Raw genomic sequence first — 18,180 nt, 5'->3', positions numbered from 1 at the left:
TTCATGGAGTCATCATGTCTCCTTAGGCTCCTCTTGGCTCTGACTTTCCTTGGTTTTGATGACCTGGGAGCATTTTGAAGAGGACTGGTCAGGTATTTTGTACACTATGCCCCTACTGGAATTTGTCTGATGTTTCTCTCATGACTGCAGTGGGGTAATGGGTTTTGAGGAGGAAGACCACAGAGGTGAAGTGCCATTTTCACCCCATCAGATCAAGGCACATACTAGCAACATGACTCACCGCTGTCGATGTTGACCATGATCACTTGGCTGAAGTAGTGCTTGTCAGGTCTCTCCACTGTAAAGTTACTTGGAATTCCGCATGGGATATTTGTCTCATTTGTTTGTTCAATCATTAATTTATATTAGAATGAACTCATGGGTATTTGTTTTATACTCTGGGTTATAATCCAGTACTGTCTTATGTATTTTGTTTTGCTCAAATTGTTCTAGCTTTGGTCATTGGAAACTCTTTCAGTTGGCTCTGTCTCCCTTTAACTCCTATAATTTTGCTTGTTCCTTTCCTTTCCTTTCCTTTCCTTTCCTTTCCTCCCTTTCTCTTTTTCATTAGTACTTCTTATTTTCTGGCACTACAAGATGCTCCAGGCTCATCTTGTACCTTGCCTGCCCAAGTCCTAGAATCAGCCATTTTTTCCAAAGAGGCTGGATTCCTTTTTGGAGCATGGTATTAGAAACCACAATCTGGGTTCTACTTATTCCTTGTGCTCCTTGCTACTGGAGTTTCTTTGTTTTCAGTCCCTCTCAGCTGACAGAGTAAGGAAATGAATCTATACTAAGCTAAATATCAGTTCATACTAACGTCTCTAACTCTAACCCGTTACCACATGGATCATTCTAGCCTCATCACCTTGCTGGTCTGTGAATTCTGATTCCAACAGTGAGAGACTTAGCTCCCATCACCTGCCATCTATATGCTTAATTACTCAGTACTGTAATATATATGTAGCGGTATGTTATTATTGTTTTAATTTGCAACTCCCTATTGACATATAGTAGTATCAACACTGTTAACCTGTACTACAGTGGGAAACAACTTTATGAGCTGGAGTATAGTGCTTATGTGTCATTGTTTTTGCCTTTACTTTTATAAACTCCACTCATTTCCGAAGTCACTTAGATCAGCACTTTTCCTTGAACCCCCTTCACTGAGGTATCACATATTTGTAATACGGTTAGGTTCTCTTATCACAGTCCGCATTCCTTCCTGGGATCCTCCAACCTATTAAATATTTTTTTAAAAATCTGAATACATTAAGGTCCATTGTTTGTACTGTAAAGTTCCATGAGTTTTGACAAAGGCATAATATCATGTATCCATCATGATAGTATTGTACTATAGTACAATACTATGCAGTTTCAGTGCTCTAAAATCCCATGTGTTTTACCTATTCATCCCTCCTTCCACTCCCTGAATTTTGGCAAGTACTGATTTTTTCTTTTGTTTTTTTTTTTACTGTCTCTACAGGTTTGCCTTTTCTAGAACATCATACAATTGGAATCATACATTATGTAGCCTTTTCAGACTGGCTTCCTTTCACTTGGCAATAAGCACATAAGGTTCATCCATGCATTTTTGTGGCTTGATCACTCATTTTTTTTTTTTTATCATTGAATGGCATTCCATTGTTTGGTTGTACCACAGCTTGTTTCTCCATTTACCTAAAGGACACCTTGGTTGCTTTCAGTTTTTGGTGAATAAATAAAGTTACTATAAACATTCATGTGCAGGTTTTCGCGTGAACATAAATTTTAAAAACAGTTGAGTAAATACACAGAAGTGCAATTGCTGGATCATATGGTAAGATTACATGTAGCTTTTTAAGAAACTGCCAAACTGTTTTCCAAAGTGGCTGTATCACTTTGCATTCCCACCAGCAGCGAATGAGTTTCTGTTGCTCCACGTTCTCTCTAGCAATTGGTATTATCAGTTTAAAAAATTTCAGTCATTGTAATAGATATGTAGTGGCATGTTATTATTGTTTTAATTCGTAACTCCCTATTGACATATTATGTTGAGCATTTTTTTATATGCTTATTTTTCACCCGTATATCTTCTTGGTAAGGTACCGTTCAGATCTTTCACCTGTTTTTTAATTGTTTTTTTCTTATTGTTGAGTTTTAATAGTCCTTTGATCTACAGTTTTAATGCAATCCCTATCAAAATTTGAATGGCCTCTTTTGCAGAAATAGGAAAGCCAATCCTCAAATTCATACAGAATAGCAAGGGGTTCCTTGCTGAACAACCTAAACCATTTTTTTAAAAAAAAGATTTCAAAACTTAACATAAAACTGTGGCAATCAAAATAGTGTGGTGCTTTAAAAAAAGGAAAAAAAACCAGTGTGGTACTGGCATAAGTACATATAGATCAACAGAATAGAATCAGAAATAAGAGTCCAGAAATAAACCCATACATCTGTGGCAAGTTGATTCTTGACAAGGATGCCAATTCCATTCAGTGGGGAAAGGATAGTTTCTTCAAGAGATGCAGCTGGGCCAACTGGATTTCCACATGCAAAAGAATGAAGCTGGACTCCTAATTAACTCAAAATAGATCAATAGCCTACATATAAGAGCTAAAATCATAAAACTCTTAGAAGAAAACATAGGGGTAAGTCTTCATGACCCTGGGTTTGACTATGGATTCTTAGATATGACACCAACAGCACCAGCAGCAAAGAAAAAATTAGATAAATCGACTTCATCTAAAAACTTCTGTGCATAAAGGGACACTATCAAGATAGTGAAAAGACAATGTACAGGGGCTTCCCTGGGGGCTCAGTGGTTAAGAATCCTTCTGCCAATGCAGGGGACGTGGGTTCGAGCCCCGGTTCGGGAAAATCCCACATGCCACAGAGCAACTAAGCCTGTGCGCCACAACTACTGAGCCTGTGCTCTAGAGCCCACGAGCAACAACTACTGAGCCCACGAGTCACAACTACTGAAGCCCGTGCAGATAGAGCCCGTGCTCCACAACAAGAGAAGCCACCGCAATGAGATGGCTTCGTTCTCTGCAATGAAGAGTAGCCCCCGCTCGCCGCAACGAGAGAAAGCCCACACACAGCAACGAAGACCCAACGCAGCCAAAAATAAAATTAATTAATTAAATTTATATATAAAAAAAGACAACATACAAAATGACAGAAAATATTTGGCAATCGTAGGTCTGATAACAGTTTAATATCCAGTCTCTAAGTAACTGCTACAACACAACAAAAACAACCCAAGTAAAAAAATGGGCAAATGGCTTGAACAGACATTTCTCCAAAGAAGATATACAAATGGCCAATAGCATATGAAAAAATATTCAGCATCATTAGTCATTAGGGAAAGTCAAATCAAAACTACAGTGAGATACCGTTTCACACCCACTAGGATGGCTGTAACTATAAACCAAAAATCCAAAAAAAAAAAAAAAAATAGAAAACAAAACAAAAAACCAAAAAACCCCCAGTAAATAACAAGTGCTGGTGAGGATGTGGAGAAACTGAAACCTTTGTACATTGCTGGTAGGAATGTAAAGTGTGGCAGCCCCTATGGAAAAATGGTTTAGCATTTCTTCAAAAAGCTAAACACAGAATTACCATATGACCCCAGAAATTCTACTCCTAGTATATGCCCAAAGGAACTGAAAGCAAGGACTTGAACAGTTACTTGTACCCCAATGTTCATTGCAGTATTATTCACAATAGCCAAAAGGTGGAATCAACCCAGGTGACCACTATGTGAACAGATAAACAAAAGGTATATACGTACAATAAAATTTATTCAAACATAAAAGAGAATGAATTCTGATACATGCTACTTCATGGATGAACCTTGAAAACATTATGATACAAAAGGACAGATACAAAAGGAAAATATATATGATTCCACTTACATGAAATATCTAGAATAGGCAAATTCATAGAGGCAGAAAGTAGATTAGGATTACTAAAGGCTGAGCCGTGGGGAAGTGGTGGGTGAGTTATTACTTAATGGTTACAGAGTTTCTATTTAGGGCAATGAAAAAGTTTCAGAAATGGACCGTAGTGATGGGTGCACAACATTATGAATGTACTTAATGACACTTAATTGTTTAACCAAATTTTGTTGTGTATATATATATATATATATATATATACTTTACCACAACTTAAAAAGTTAATAATGGATTATCTCCAAAACCACTGAATTGTATACTTTAAATGAGTGAATTGTGTGGTATGTGAATTATAACTCAATAAAGCTGTTTTAAAAGAATTCTTTGCATATTTTGGATACAAGTCCTGAATCAGACATGTGTTTTGTAAATATTTCTTCCAGTACGTGGCTTGTCTTTTCATTCTCTGACTGGTGTCTTTCACTGAACAGCATTTTCTGGTTTGGGCACTGGCAGGGAGAGATGGGGGACACGTAGGACGTCATGGAGTCTGCTCCCTGGCCCAGTTAAGCCCTCTGGAGACAGTGTCTGCTGGCAGAAGTTGCAGGACCTGTTCTCATAAGGGATACCGAGGGACATGCGGACCCCAGCTGCCCTGCCTTTATCCTGAAATGATAATGTGCAACACACTGTGAAAAAGAGACACCTTTTCCGTGTAGAACTCTGGGCGGCTCTGCTGAATGAGGGCTGCCCTAGCACTGCCTAGAAGCTCCTGGTCGAGGCTTCCTCAGCTTCCCCAACCTTCTCACTGTGGCAATGGCCACAGTGGCAAGCCCCAGAGTGGCTCCACAGGTGGCAGACATCAACAAGGAAGGGACCAGAATCCCCATGGGGGGATTGTGTAGGGGGCTGAGAACAGTTTTTAATTAACTAATTCATTAATTAATACTGTTATTATGACCCCCAATGTAGTCAAGGCTGATGATACCTGGGGCAACCCTGTTTAATTTAAGTTCCCTATTCATAATGAGCCCCAAGTAACGCAAGGTTCCTCCTAGAAGTGAAGGCTGTGTGGGTGATAAGTGAGAACTAAATGACGCTGATGGCTGTCTAGCTTCCCCAGACTCCTATGGGGAGGGGAAGCTTGAAAAGGTAGGGAGTATCAGCTCCGCTCATTCCTCCACCAGCTGAAAGATACCTCATCTACAATTATTACAAGTGCTTTTACAGGGAGTTTAACAATGACAGGGCGATTCAAGCCCATATATTGATCATCCCCACCTAGCTGTTGCTATCATCAGCTCTAAGAAAAGGACTAATAAATACCCAATCTCACTCCATCCCTAACAATCACCTTGTGAGGAGGTTTTGCAGCCTCTACTGCACAGATAAGACGGCTGAGCACGGGAGGTTATATGATGCGCCTGAAGTTGCATAGTCATTACCCCATATTTTATTGCTTGCTAAACCAGAATGCATCTTATAATCAGTAAGTCCGTTCGGTGTGATAATCTTTTTCCTGATGATTTCTTTGACTAGAGGTAAGGGACAGTCAACATTTGATCACAGGCTCCATTTTTGCCACTTATATAGTATACACCCTGCCAGGACCTTGGTGAGACGGACCTCAGAGAACGTTGAGTTGGGACGGTGAGGGGTGAAAGAGGAGTGGAAAAAAGAGAAATAGAGTGAAAAAAGCGAATATTGGCTATTCCCTATTTCCTCTTCATTTTTGTTTTGTAATCTCGGCATATCTGAAACTATGAATTCTGGCTCCTATTATGCTTTTATAAAGTAATAACGATGACTCAGCTTATGAAAATCCTGAGGAATTGTTCCTCCTCTCAGAAGAACTGCTGGAACTGTTAGAAAGGCCTATCAGGATATGCTCCACTCTCTTTGAAAGTATGACTCATGGAGCCTCTGCAAAGTACTCTCCACACATAAAATTCCCAACGTTTTCTTCATCAAAGCCCAAAGTCACCAGTTCATAAATTCCCTGTGCTGGCTACCAGCTTTGCAAGCATGGTATGACACCTAGGTCCCTGATCCTTTTGCAGGAAACAGCTTGCCCTGGAGACTGGGCACTCTCACTAAACACCATCAAGCAGGTGAGTCTTCACTGGCTTAGTAAAGACTGGGTTTGTCTCTCCTTGGCTGTAGGATCCCAGGCAGGCCCGGGCATTTAATTATGACATCATCTTTGTTTATGACCACTGTGGCTTTTAATAAGAGTCCACTTCTTTCTACAAGGCTAAGTGTTTCTCTTGTCTGACTGCCACCAACTTCTTTTGTATTTCAGGAAACAGTATGACTGTTTAGCAACTGGTAATTGCAGGGATTAAAAAAAATACTTCTAGAAGCTTCTTTTCATCCTGAAGCTAATGTTAAGGCAACTTCAGATTTACAAGTTTGCAAAGCAGAAATGCAGGCACTTTAGCTTTACCATGGCTTCCAAAATAGGATAGGCACAAGACGATTCACTAGGGTGTAAGGGAAAAGTATTAGAACTTACATTTCTCTACGAAAGAAATAAACTTTACTAATTGGCACTCAGGCTCTTGGTCTGTATGTCAAAAAGTCACAATTCCCATAAGGTATACCAGAAGTCCTACGGTAAGAGTAGGGTTTGTACAACTTGGAGGAGTTGACAGTGGGGGTCCTTATTCATTCTTACTACATTGAGAATCTACAGTTTCTGTATGCCTAGTTAAACAGAGTTTGGGGTCATATTACCTAGTTTTAACAAAGTCCTCAAAATAGGACAAATGGCTTTTAAAAAATGGCTGACTTTCTTAGCAGACAGCAACCTTGTGGTGTTCAGCCAGGACACACCAGTAAGGACCTACTAGTTATGACTCTTTTGAAATATTTGAATCGCTACAGAGCCACTGCTCTGACTACTCCCCCCAGTCAAGTGCCCCTCCCAACCTGCTCTGGCTTCTCCCAGGGAACCTCTGGCACCTCCCCAAGATCCAACAACCAATGGGTTAATGTTTGGCAAAGCAGGTGGCTTCAAGATCCTGCACCAGCACTAAAGGCCTGGGACTGTTTTGATTGGTCAGTGCCTACGCTGTACCAGTGTTAATCTTTTAACCATCAACCTATTTTATCATCTTCCCTGAATGAGCATCTCTGGCTCAGCCACTAAATTCGACCCGCGGGCTCAACCCAGGACAAAACTTACTGGCATCAGAGAGAAGATATTTGAATAGATCCCACCATCAAATGGCAGGGGTCAAAGGCAGTGAGCCCATCAGCCTCCTGCTGTCCAGAGACCCAGGCTTCCCAGTGCTCCTCAAAAACTGACCTTTCCCAACCTGAGGTCTCCCAAGCCCCTCTTGGTGATCTGCCTATTGCCTCTGGATCCAGAGCCTTGCTGTACGCTTGACAATCTCTTCTCATTCATTCTTCAAACATTTATGAGTTCCTGCTTTGTGCTAGGTGTACCCTGTTAGGCACTAGGGAGTCCTGAAAGGAATAGGAGCCGGTGACTATGCTCCTGAGTCAACTGGCAAAGACACGTGGACTAACATGTACTGGTGATCCTGGGCCTCCGCCTCGGGCAGGCCACTTCTCCAGCCTATGAAGTGGAATGCTGCCTGTTTCATGTCTGTGGGATTAAATGAAATAATGTGAGTGAAATGCTCAGCACGGGTACTGGCACACAGGAAGTGCTCAGTGAACGCCAACTGTTCTCCTTATTACTATTACTATTTGTTCATGGGGCAGGGTGACACAAGAGAGCTCATTAGCAATGCACGAGATAAGCCCTGAAGGGTGGTCAGGGGCTCATCCTGCAGAAGGGGGCTGGAGGAACAGGGGCTGAAGTGACGTCACCACATCCAGCGTAACCGCTTGTCCGACGGCCCAGGCAAGGCTCCACGCACTCACCCCGTCCTCCACTCCACCCAACAGGCACACTCACTCTGGCTGCCATGCTCTGACTCACGTCAGGACCCCTGTCCACCTTGCTCTGACCGCTTCCCCCCTCCATCCATCTTCCGATCCCCAGTAGAGGCTGCCCCTCCAGGAGGCCTTCCCTGATGCCCCATCTCATGCAGCTCTCCATCTTCTCTCAGAGTCAGTGTCATACAGTTTAGCACATGAAGGGCATTTCCTGTTTGATTTCTTGACTGTTAATGACCAGATAATAAACTTGAGGTAATGGGAAGCAGACACTGAAGCAACACAGGCTGTAGCACAAAAATATCATCACCAATAACAAGAGCAACCGTTAACTTTCACTGAGCATCCACTGGGTTGGGTCAGGCACTTCATACTGGTCATCTCATTTAACCCTCATGGCAACCCTGAGTTAACAATCCGAGGATTATTATCCCCATTTTATGGACTAGGAAACTGAGGCCAGAGGGGTAACTTGCCCAAGGTCACACAGTAGGTCGATGGGAAAGCCAGGAGTAGAACCCAGATCCATGTGCTTCCAAAGTTCACACTCTTTCCTCTGTGCTAATCAGCTGCTGCTGAGAGTGGACAGATTAAACAGGTTGTTGACTGAGCTGGCTTTGATTTGACTGGAGATAGAATAATTCTGCTTCTGCAAATGGAGCCAGTTACCTTAATGGTTCAGCCACTGCTAAGTGCTCCTCTGTATTAGCACCAGGCTGGTCAGCCTATCTGCAAACAGGAGTGTTTGTACATCTGCGATTATGTACTTGGCCCATGACATACACGTAGCCATGTTTCCTCACAGCAGCGTCGGTACTGGAAGGAAGGGTCAGCAGGCACACGTGTACCAGTAAAGGTTTCTGTTCCAGCACCGTTACGTCATGCTCTGAGCTGACTGCTTATGCTACAGCTGGCCAGCTTCTTCCATCAGCAACAGCAGAGAGGAGCCGCTGCCGGGACAGAGCTGGGGGGCAGTCAGCTCCGAAACTGTACAATGGAAGCTGACCAGCTGTTAGGGGACCGGAAGGCATCTCCTCCTCCTTCTGCACAGTAATTCAGGACTCAATGTTTGGGACTTTTATGAGTTAGGGTGACGTGGACTCCAGTTGGAGACAGGAAGTGGGATTACTGAGGCTGCTGTTCTCTGACTGAACCCCAGGTTTATGGGGGCCCCTAAGCACACTTCTGGGATGGATATATGGGGGTCTTAGAAACACAGGCATCGGGAAGTCTTGGCAGACACAGCCCTGAGAATGGCCTTCCTCCCAGATCACATACTTCTGTGATCAGGTGCAAAATTACAGATCCAGAAACACACCGTAAATTCCCGAAAGAAGAGTGGACGATACGCTACTCCTTCCTGCCCAGAACCAACCCGAAACAAGTTTTGGGCTCAAAGACTGGGCTTTGGTGCTGCAAATGTACAGAGGCTGCCTGTAACCGTTCCACCTATGATGTGCACAGTTCTGTTCTAGTGGGATTACACTTCCATTTTCCTTCCATGGGATAACGAGCAGGATGCAGAGGGGCTGCCCTTCCGTAGCCCTTTTGGGGAAAGGGAACCATAAGGAAAAAGCTCTACATTCAGTCCCTCTACTTTCTGGCTGTGTGATTCTGGAGAAAGTGGCTTCACCTCTCTGAGTCTGCTGCATTCACTGGGTGGTTGTGTCAGTCGAGTAAGAACATTGAGATGCTGGCATCTCTTTGTAAATTCAAAGATGTGGCAAAAAGATTTTAAAAGGCTGCGACTAAGCAATTTAGCAATTGCACTTTATGGTATTTATTTCCTTTCTTGTCTGTTTTCCCTGCAAGACAATAAGATGTTTGCGGGCAGGGACGATGTCTAATGAATTGTGTGCCCCTCTGCCCAGCACGTCTTGCATATTTTTACTGCTTTATTGTTTCTACAATGGCCTCACGTGGTTTACGTCATTTGACCCCAAACAGGGCAGGTGTTATTATCCCCATTTATAGAAGAGGCAATTGAGGCCCAGGTGGGTCAATGTCATGCTGAGGGCGTGTGGCTAGTACAAGCCAATCAAAAGCATGTGAGAATAACGGCTCTTTCCATTGTTTTGCCATTGGAAGACTAGTTTACACAAAGTTGTTGGATCAGGACCAACGTGGAAGAGAAATGCAGGAGTCTGCTCCTGAAATCCTTGGTGACTCTAGGATTTTGTCCTAACTGAACAAGGGAACAGAGGTGGCTAGTTGGAAGGCTTATGAATCATTCTGTTGGCAAAATTCCCTGCGGCAGTTTGAATGCTTCATGACCCTCTCTTCCCAAGAGGCTATGATTTAAAATTGAAATAATATTGTTCTTGGCACCCTGATGGCCCTCTAACTCATCTGAACCTCCACAGGGTAATGGCACAGGAAGGTGATGGGCAGGGGAGCCGCTGAGGACAGGGGAGTACCGCTTCCTTCCTCCAACAGCTAGACGGCTCCTTGACGGGCCCAGCCTGGGAGGACTGGGTCAAAAGGTGAACTATGGCCAGGAGGAATAAAGCAAACAGACACCGAACAGGCACTGTGCGTGCATGCCTGGTGCATGCCGTCAAGTGGATGGGGGTGCCAGCACTGAACGTGAGGCTGACCAAGGACAAGTTCATCTTACAGGGCAACTGTCCAGCAGATCGCTGTTAACCTGTTCCAGCCCTGATGTTAACCAATTCCTCCTCCTCCTGGGCCTTGACCTCAACTCCGCCCCCCCATCAGGTGAACCAGGGAGGAGGTCATTCTGCCCAGGAGACAGATGACCGATGTGCATACAGGGGATCAGGGTAACCAGTCTCCTTCTCCGTGGTGACAGCAGGGGGCGGGGCTGAAAGTTAAAAGCTGAAGTACTGGGAATGCTTTCTGAACTGTATTTCCATTTTTAAATTAGATTTATATTAAAAGAAAGGGAAAGGAGAAATGTAGAACCTCAAAGCATGTGAGTTTTTCTTCTTACCAGTGCTTAGTTTACATCATCAACATTAAATGGTTTCATTATTCTCTCCTGAGATAGGGTCTAATCCTTGCACTTAATGAATTTGAGAGTCTCTTAAAAAATTTCTCAGCTCAGAAACATGATCAGCTCTGGGACCTCTGTGCTTAGGGTCCACAGGTACTTAATCAAATCGTTCTTTTCCATTGGTGATTTCCTAAAAGGTCCTTGGAATTCCTACAATTGTGGCTCGGCTATTCTAGAGTGACATTGTGTCCTCTGAAGGAAGCGATGTTGACATTCACAGAGAACTGCAGGGTGACCTCTCCTCCAAATGTCTCAAAATAAACAGCTCTATGCCCAAGGCTATATTTAGTGCCATTAGCTACCAAGCTCTTGTAATACCTCTATCCTGTGATAAGTACAGTCAATATTTAAAGTCTCCTTTAAAGGACAAATGAACAGCTTATTCTAAATTTATGCTGATTGACTAAATACACCACTGAATGACTGACTGGGTCATTGTTGAATAGTCTGGAAATTTAATTTGCTTTTACAGATGAATATTCAGTTTGTGGGTTGGTTTATATTTTATAACTTCTATTACATTAATAAAGATTTTAGTACCATTTTTTAGTGCCTACTAAAGGACAGGCTGTGTAGATACTGAATGAACCAATGCACTATTTGAATTTTATCCTTCTACAATACCCATATGAAGTAAAATATCTGCCCAAGGTTATACAGTTAATAAGCTGTGGAGCTGGAATACGGACTCAGGTCTGTGTGCCACTAAAGTCCATACTTGTAATCACTATTTTGCACACATTGTTTTGCATCCTTTGTTGTGATTTGAACATTTTGCAATAACGTTTGTCAGCCACATTAAAGACAGTTTGGTCAGTCTACTAAAGTGAGACTTTCTTGGCTGGCCTTATCCCACTAGACCCCAGCCTATTACCTTTAATACCTTCTCTAGAGGGAAAGGGGAAAAGCATTCAGCAACATTTAGTGTTCTTTCCCCAAAGGTGGGAGAATGACAAGGGCTGGGAATAGAAGGGAAATATTCACCCCAGGAGAAATAAATACGGCTGAGTTTATCAAACCAGCTCTGACTGTGAAATCAATTTAATAGGGAGCAACCAATATTTAAAAAATGATGTACACTTGAGCAGAAAATACCAGGTTGTATCACATTTAGCATGGACAAGTCTTGTTTTGCTAAACTTTTGCTTAATTTCAAGTGTATGTGTGTGCACGTGTGTGCGCGTGTATATTGTGTATCTGTGTACTGGCTTGTGATGTAAAGTGTATTTTTAACTGAAGGTTGTGGTTTAAACGTTTTGAGAAACACCGTAGCACAGGATAATGATTACGAGTAATGGAGTCTGACTGCAAAAGAGTGAATACCAGCTCTGACCCTTACTAGACGCACCTGGGTACGTTATCTAACTTTTCAGGTTTCAGGTTCCTCCTCTGTAAAACCGGGCTGATAACAGTATGCACTTCATAATGTGTGTCACATGTAGCAGGGTATCTGATGCTTAGTAAGGACTCACTAAGTAAATGTCAGCTATCGTTATTTCAAACAAAGCAGGTTGGGTGATAATTTGTTGGCAAAAGCAATGCTTTGCATTATGTCTCCAGAGTCATTTCAATTCCAGACACAGACATCCATCTGCTTCCTGGGCATCCCGACCTACATGTCTCATAGGCCTGTCAGACACCACATGTTGCAAATCAAACTCATCTTCCAGGCCAAACCTCCCTCCCACACTCTCTACTCAGCAATGGTATCACCCGGTAGCTCATTAGAAATTTGAGTCATCCTGGATTCCTCACAACTCAGCCCAAATTTGCAGTCATTACCAAATCTAGGTGATATTCTATCTCCTGAATAGTTTGAGATTCCTCTTTTATCCACCTTCCTCATTCTCATCCTCCTTTTTTTAAGATCGACATCATCCCCGGTCTGCTCATAAACGAATGGTTCTGCAAGTCCTGGCCTCCAGTCTCAACCCCTCCCATTCCTCGCTCTCATTGTCCCACCCCTGGAATACAGCTTTCAGAACTTCTGCCAGACTGACAGTTTCCAAAAAGCAAATTTGATAATTTCACTCTCTAACTTAAAACATCTTTATCTGACCTAGAGATTATCATATTCAATACTAAGTGACGTTAAGTAAAACAAAGACAAATATATGATAGGACTTATATGTGGAATCTAAAAAAATGATATGAACTTATTTAAAAAACAGAAATAGACTCACAGACATAGAAAACAAACTTATGGTTACCAAAAGGGAAAGGGGGGTGGGATGAATTAGGAATCTGGGACTCACAGGTAACACAATACTATATATAAAATAGAGAAACAACAAGAGCCTACTGCATAGCATAGGGAACTATATTCAATATATCGTAATAACCTATAAGGGAGGGACTTCCCTGGTGACGCAGTGGTTGAGAATCCGCCTGCCAATGCAGGGGTCACGGGTTCGAGCCCTGGTCCGGGAAGATCCCACATGCCGTGGAGCGACTAAGCCCGTGCGCCACAACTACTGAGCCTGAGCTCTAGAACCCGTGAGCCACAACTACTGACCCCACGTGCCACAACTACTGAAGCCCACGCGCCTAGAGCCCGTGCTCCGCAACAAGGGAAGCCACCGCAATGAGAAGCCCGCGCACCGCAACAAACAGTAGCTCCCACTCGCCACAACTAGAGAAAGCCCGCTCGCGGCAACAAAGACACAATGCAGCCAAAAATAAATAAATAAAATAAATTTATATATTAAAAAAAATAACCTATAAGGGAAAAGAGTCTGAGAAAGAATATATGTGTGTGTGTGTGTGTGTGTGTGTAACTGAATCACTTTGCTGTACACATGAAATATTGTAAATCAACTATACCTCAATAAAAAATCTTTATCAAAGCCTGCAGCGCTTTTCATAAGCCGTGCATCATCCTTGGCTTCATCTCCTGCCAACCTCCATGAGAAGCCCTCAACATAGCAAACTCCTCCACCACTCCCAGAGGAAGTGGGCATTTTCATGCCTGTGTGCTGGTTCCTCTGCTGAGCACGCTCTCCTATGCCTGTCCGCTAATCACTCTAGTGCATAGAAGGATGAAAGGTTATTGACTTAAACTTACAATTCTCAAAATTCAGTGTACCTGGGGGGCACCTGGGGTGCTGGTTTAAAATTCAAGTCCTAGGCCTGTACCTGTGAATGCTGATTCCTGCAGAGTCAGGGCTTTTCACCTGCACCCCCGGTGATAATGAGGAACTGCCCCAGAAGAGGAGACAAAAGTTTTGCCCAAATTCTAATCCACCGCACACGAATTCAGGAGTAGAGGTGAGTATATTGTCCTGGGGAAATATCTCAATAGAAAGGCAGTCAGGAGAATTTCTGAAGGAGGTAGGGGTGAGGTGGGTAGGATGCTGACTTATTAGTAAAGATTTATCTTTCGGGATGAGCAGCAATGACAAGAAGGAAAATGCTGCTATTTAATAGAATTACCTGTTAATGTTATTGCCTGAAAATACGAAGACTGTATACGGCCAAAGCACAACGATGGCACTAATCACCACACACTGTTGTCTAGCAAGGTCTCTCTTTGTCCCTACTGGAAAACCCCGACGAGAGTCCTGGCACTGGGTAAGTTTATAACAGAGAGAAAATCGGCTGCCACACCTATGCAGAAGACAGGAGCCGAGTTCTTTCCACTGGGTCTGAATCAAAGGCATTTCTCCGTTATTTTCCCTAGTAAGAAAAAAAGAAAGAAAGAAAGGGAGAGAGAGAGAGAGAACAGAAGCTTCAAGTTAAGTATCTGGGCATTCTGGGCAGTTAAACATTGGTGAGAAATCAAGATCATTAAACATTGGTGAGCAATCAAAACCAGTGACTGGCTTTTATAGGGAACAAATCTCTGAAGCATTTTTGTGGATGAAAGTTAACGCAAACCAGATAACCTGAGGCTTGCAGATAAGGACCTTAGGAAGCTTTTCTCACGGCTGCCTCTGCTGAGCTGTCCACCACGTGGTCCACCCTTCTTACTCAACCGAACCATCATTCACTCATTCAACTAGCAGGTACTGTGTGACGTACATAATTCTAGGCGCAGGTGAGAGATGGCAAAGCCCATCTCACCTTCCAGTAGGGAAAATTAACACAGATGACACAAGACAAAGTGATTCATCATTCATTCAAAGTAACAAAACGAGGGGGTGCCATTCATTTGACAAAATTTTGTTAAGTAGCTACTTTGTGCAAGGTAATGTGCTAGGCGTGGGGATGCAGCTGTGTGAGAGAGACGTTCCCATCCCCATAGGGAAGACAAGTAGTCAATAAATAATTACCACGTAATTATTTCATGATAAGAAATACTACAGAGCAGATGCAGAGGATGCTGTGAAAGCATGGAGGGAACTGGGAGCCCTGATGTAGTTTCCTTTGGGGGAAGGGTGACTAGGAGAGCCTTCCCTAAGGAAGCAACCTTCGAGATGTGAGATGAAAGACAAACAAAGAGTTAATTAGGCCAAGTGCCAGGATAGAGTTGAGCAGAGAAACATCCTAAATGGAGAAGAAACAGCATGTTCAAGGCTCAGAAAGAGGAGGCAGGACCAAGATGGTACAGTGTGTGGGCAACTTTGCTAAGGACTTAGGTTTTCAGCCTCAAGAGCAGAAAGGTTTTAAACAGAAGAGACATAATTTGCTCTGTGTGTGTGTGTGTGTCTGTGTGTCGGGGGAAGATCACTATGGCTACAGCGAAGAGAATTGGGGCGATATCACTGCCATGGTAACCGGGTGGGTGACTGTGGTGGCTGGGAGATGGCATGCTAAGCAATGAGGATTTTGGGGTGGAGGAGGGGCTGGAAGGAAAGGAACGCATCTCAAATTGAACTTGATACACAATGAGTTTGACAACCTTTGAAACATCCATCTGGAAATGTCAGGCAGTCAGCTGGGTATCTGGAAATCTGGGTCTTGGAGAGTGGACTAGAGACTGAATTTGAAAATTGTTAGCAAATCGGTGGTATCTGAAACCACAGCGGGGATATATTCCTCTATGGAGAGAGTTCAGAGTGAGAAAGAATCCTAGGTCTAAGCTTTGAGAAACTCCAGCATTTGAAGGCTGGGTAAAGGAGGGTAAGCCAGGGGAGCAGACTGAGAAGAAGCAGCCGAAAGGTAGAAGGGGAACCAGAAGATGGGTTGTCACAAGATGGCCCAAGAGAACAGCGTTTCAGGAAGGCAGGAGTGGTCAACTCTGCTGAATTTCTCTGAGAGGTCAAGTAATACGAGGACTGAAAACTGTCTGCTGGATTTAGCCAAGTGGAGGTTCCCTGTAAGCCAGTGAAGGTCGGCTGCAGTTGGACTTCTGTGGTTTGAAGAGAGAGCAGGACGGTAGGAAAGGGAATCAGCAAATGCACACAATTCTTACAAGAAGGTCAGCTACTAATGAAGAGTGGTTTATGGTGGAGAGACGTGAGCATGTTTAGATGCTGATGGGGTGGATTCCTCAAGAAGGGAGAGAATGGGACCCGCAGCCCGGCCGGCGGGGACTGGCCGTAGACAGAGGAGGCCACCTCAGCAGCTGTAGCAGAAGGGAAGGAGGGATGGACACGTGAAGGTGCTGTGTGCTTACAGGCTCAATGGGGAAATTATCTGCCGGGAGTGAGGGTTGGAGATTTTGGAGTAGGGAAGTTTTGAAAGAAAAGTTGTGAGAGGGTGAGAGCAAGGTGGTCAGAGAAACACAAGACTTCTGAGCACTGAAAAGGGCTCAGCTGAGGTTGGTGACCATAAATATACAGTTGAACACTTTTTCCTGCTGCGTGTTTTCCTCTAGCATGGCATGGAGAAAGGAAAACTGAATTGTTTGCTTTCTCCACGCCATGCTATGTTATCGAGGGTTGTGATTTTTCTCAAAAGAGTTCAATGAAAAGATATAGAGGCAAAAAGTTGAGGGTACTGTCGGAAGAGCAAGAATGATGGACCATGGACTTGAAGCAGGACTGGACTAGGTCCGTGGGCAAGAGCGATGACCGACATAGGCAGAGGGCTGAGTGGCCTGGAGACTGCGGTGAGTTCAGAGGGCGTGGCTGACCAGGCAGCATCTCTGGTCAGAGAGTGTTGTTAGGATCACTGATTTCTTTTTTTTTTTTTTTGAATAAATTTATTTATTTATTTTTGGCTATGTTGGGTCTTCGTTGCTGTGCGCGGGCTTTCTCTAGTTGCAGCGAGTGGGGGCTACTCCTCATTGCAGTGCGCGGGCCTCTCATTGCAGTGGCTTCTCTTGTTGCGGAGCACGGGCTCCAGGCGCCCGGGCTTCAGTAGTTGTGGCATGCAGGCTCAGTAGTTGTGGCTCGTGGGCTCTAGGACGCAGGCTCAGTAGCTGTGGCGCACAGGCCTAGTTCCTCCGCGGCATGTGGGATCTTCCCGGACCAGGGCTTGAACCTGCATCCCCTGCACTGGCAGGCGGATTCTCAACCACTGCACCACCAGGGAAGCCCAGAATCACTGATTTCTATGATTCTATGATTTCAGTGATTCACAGAGAGGAATTTCACATGATGCCAAGGTCCAGGGTGTGACTGTGGGAATGGCTGAGGGGAAATGCAGAGGGAAGGTATTCCAGTTGGGAGAGGCCTGGGGTTTGGAGGAACCAGCCCTTTGATGCTGAAGTCATCCAAGATGATGGCAGGATTGGGGTGGAGAAAGTCTATAAGCTGGTGCCAAGGTCCTCAATGAATGGAAGGTGGTAAACGACAGTGATGAAAAGGAGAAAAGGTCAGTCTCTCTAAATAGCGCAACTCTTAGAAAAGGCACAGAGAAGCGGTTTTTGTTGCTGTGGAAGTTATTTGTTTAAATAAGAGGATGGGAAAGGGCAGTTCTAAAAGTTTTTATTCTTGAGGAATAAAAGGTTACCTACCTTTGTCCTGACTTGGAAGGTTGAGGAGTGTGAAAGTAGCATGAGAAGGGTTTGGGAGAAACAGTCAACTCAGGTTGGGGGTAGGTTTAAGTTAATAGATGGAGGTGGAGATAACGTCCTGGAAGGGACTGAAGGTGTAAGAGAAGGTCATTATTCCTGAAATCCAAGTGGAAGGGTATGGCGTGGAGAATGGAAAGCTGGGTCAGGGGCAAGGATGTACAGACATGACAGTTTGACAGAGAAAGAGACGCAAATAAAGGAGCAGCTGGGAGTGTGAGGAGAAGGGGGCTAATCGCTTGGGGTTACAAAGGAGGTAGACAGGAGGGCTTTGCAAAGGAGGTCATGTCTAGTTGAGATCACGTAGAAGTTCTGCCGATGGGCAAGGGGAGGGGAGGTACTCCAGGTAAGAGAATCAGCATGCGCAAAGATGCAGAGGCCTGGGAGGTGTGCTGCTCAGGGCCGGTGCAGCTTGCTTCAGTGGGGCTGCTGGGCAGAGTAGTGGTGCAGATCAGGCCAGAGACCTGGGCAGGCAC

At 44.1% G+C, this 18,180-nt stretch overlaps 1 protein-coding gene across 3 annotated transcripts in view; it reads right to left on the bottom strand.

Annotated features, from left to right (window-relative positions):
- Positions 1-18,180, bottom strand: part of ME3 (malic enzyme 3) — a 327,654-nt gene that overhangs the window by 106,639 nt on the left and 202,835 nt on the right. The gene's annotated exons all lie outside the window — the stretch shown is intronic.

The sequence above is a fragment of the Eschrichtius robustus genome, chromosome 11, assembly GCF_028021215.1.
Source record: "Eschrichtius robustus isolate mEscRob2 chromosome 11, mEscRob2.pri, whole genome shotgun sequence".
Lineage (NCBI taxonomy): Eukaryota > Metazoa > Chordata > Mammalia > Artiodactyla > Eschrichtiidae > Eschrichtius > Eschrichtius robustus.
The sequence above is the reverse complement of the archived record's forward strand: the minus strand, read 5'-3'. Positions and strand labels throughout refer to the sequence as shown.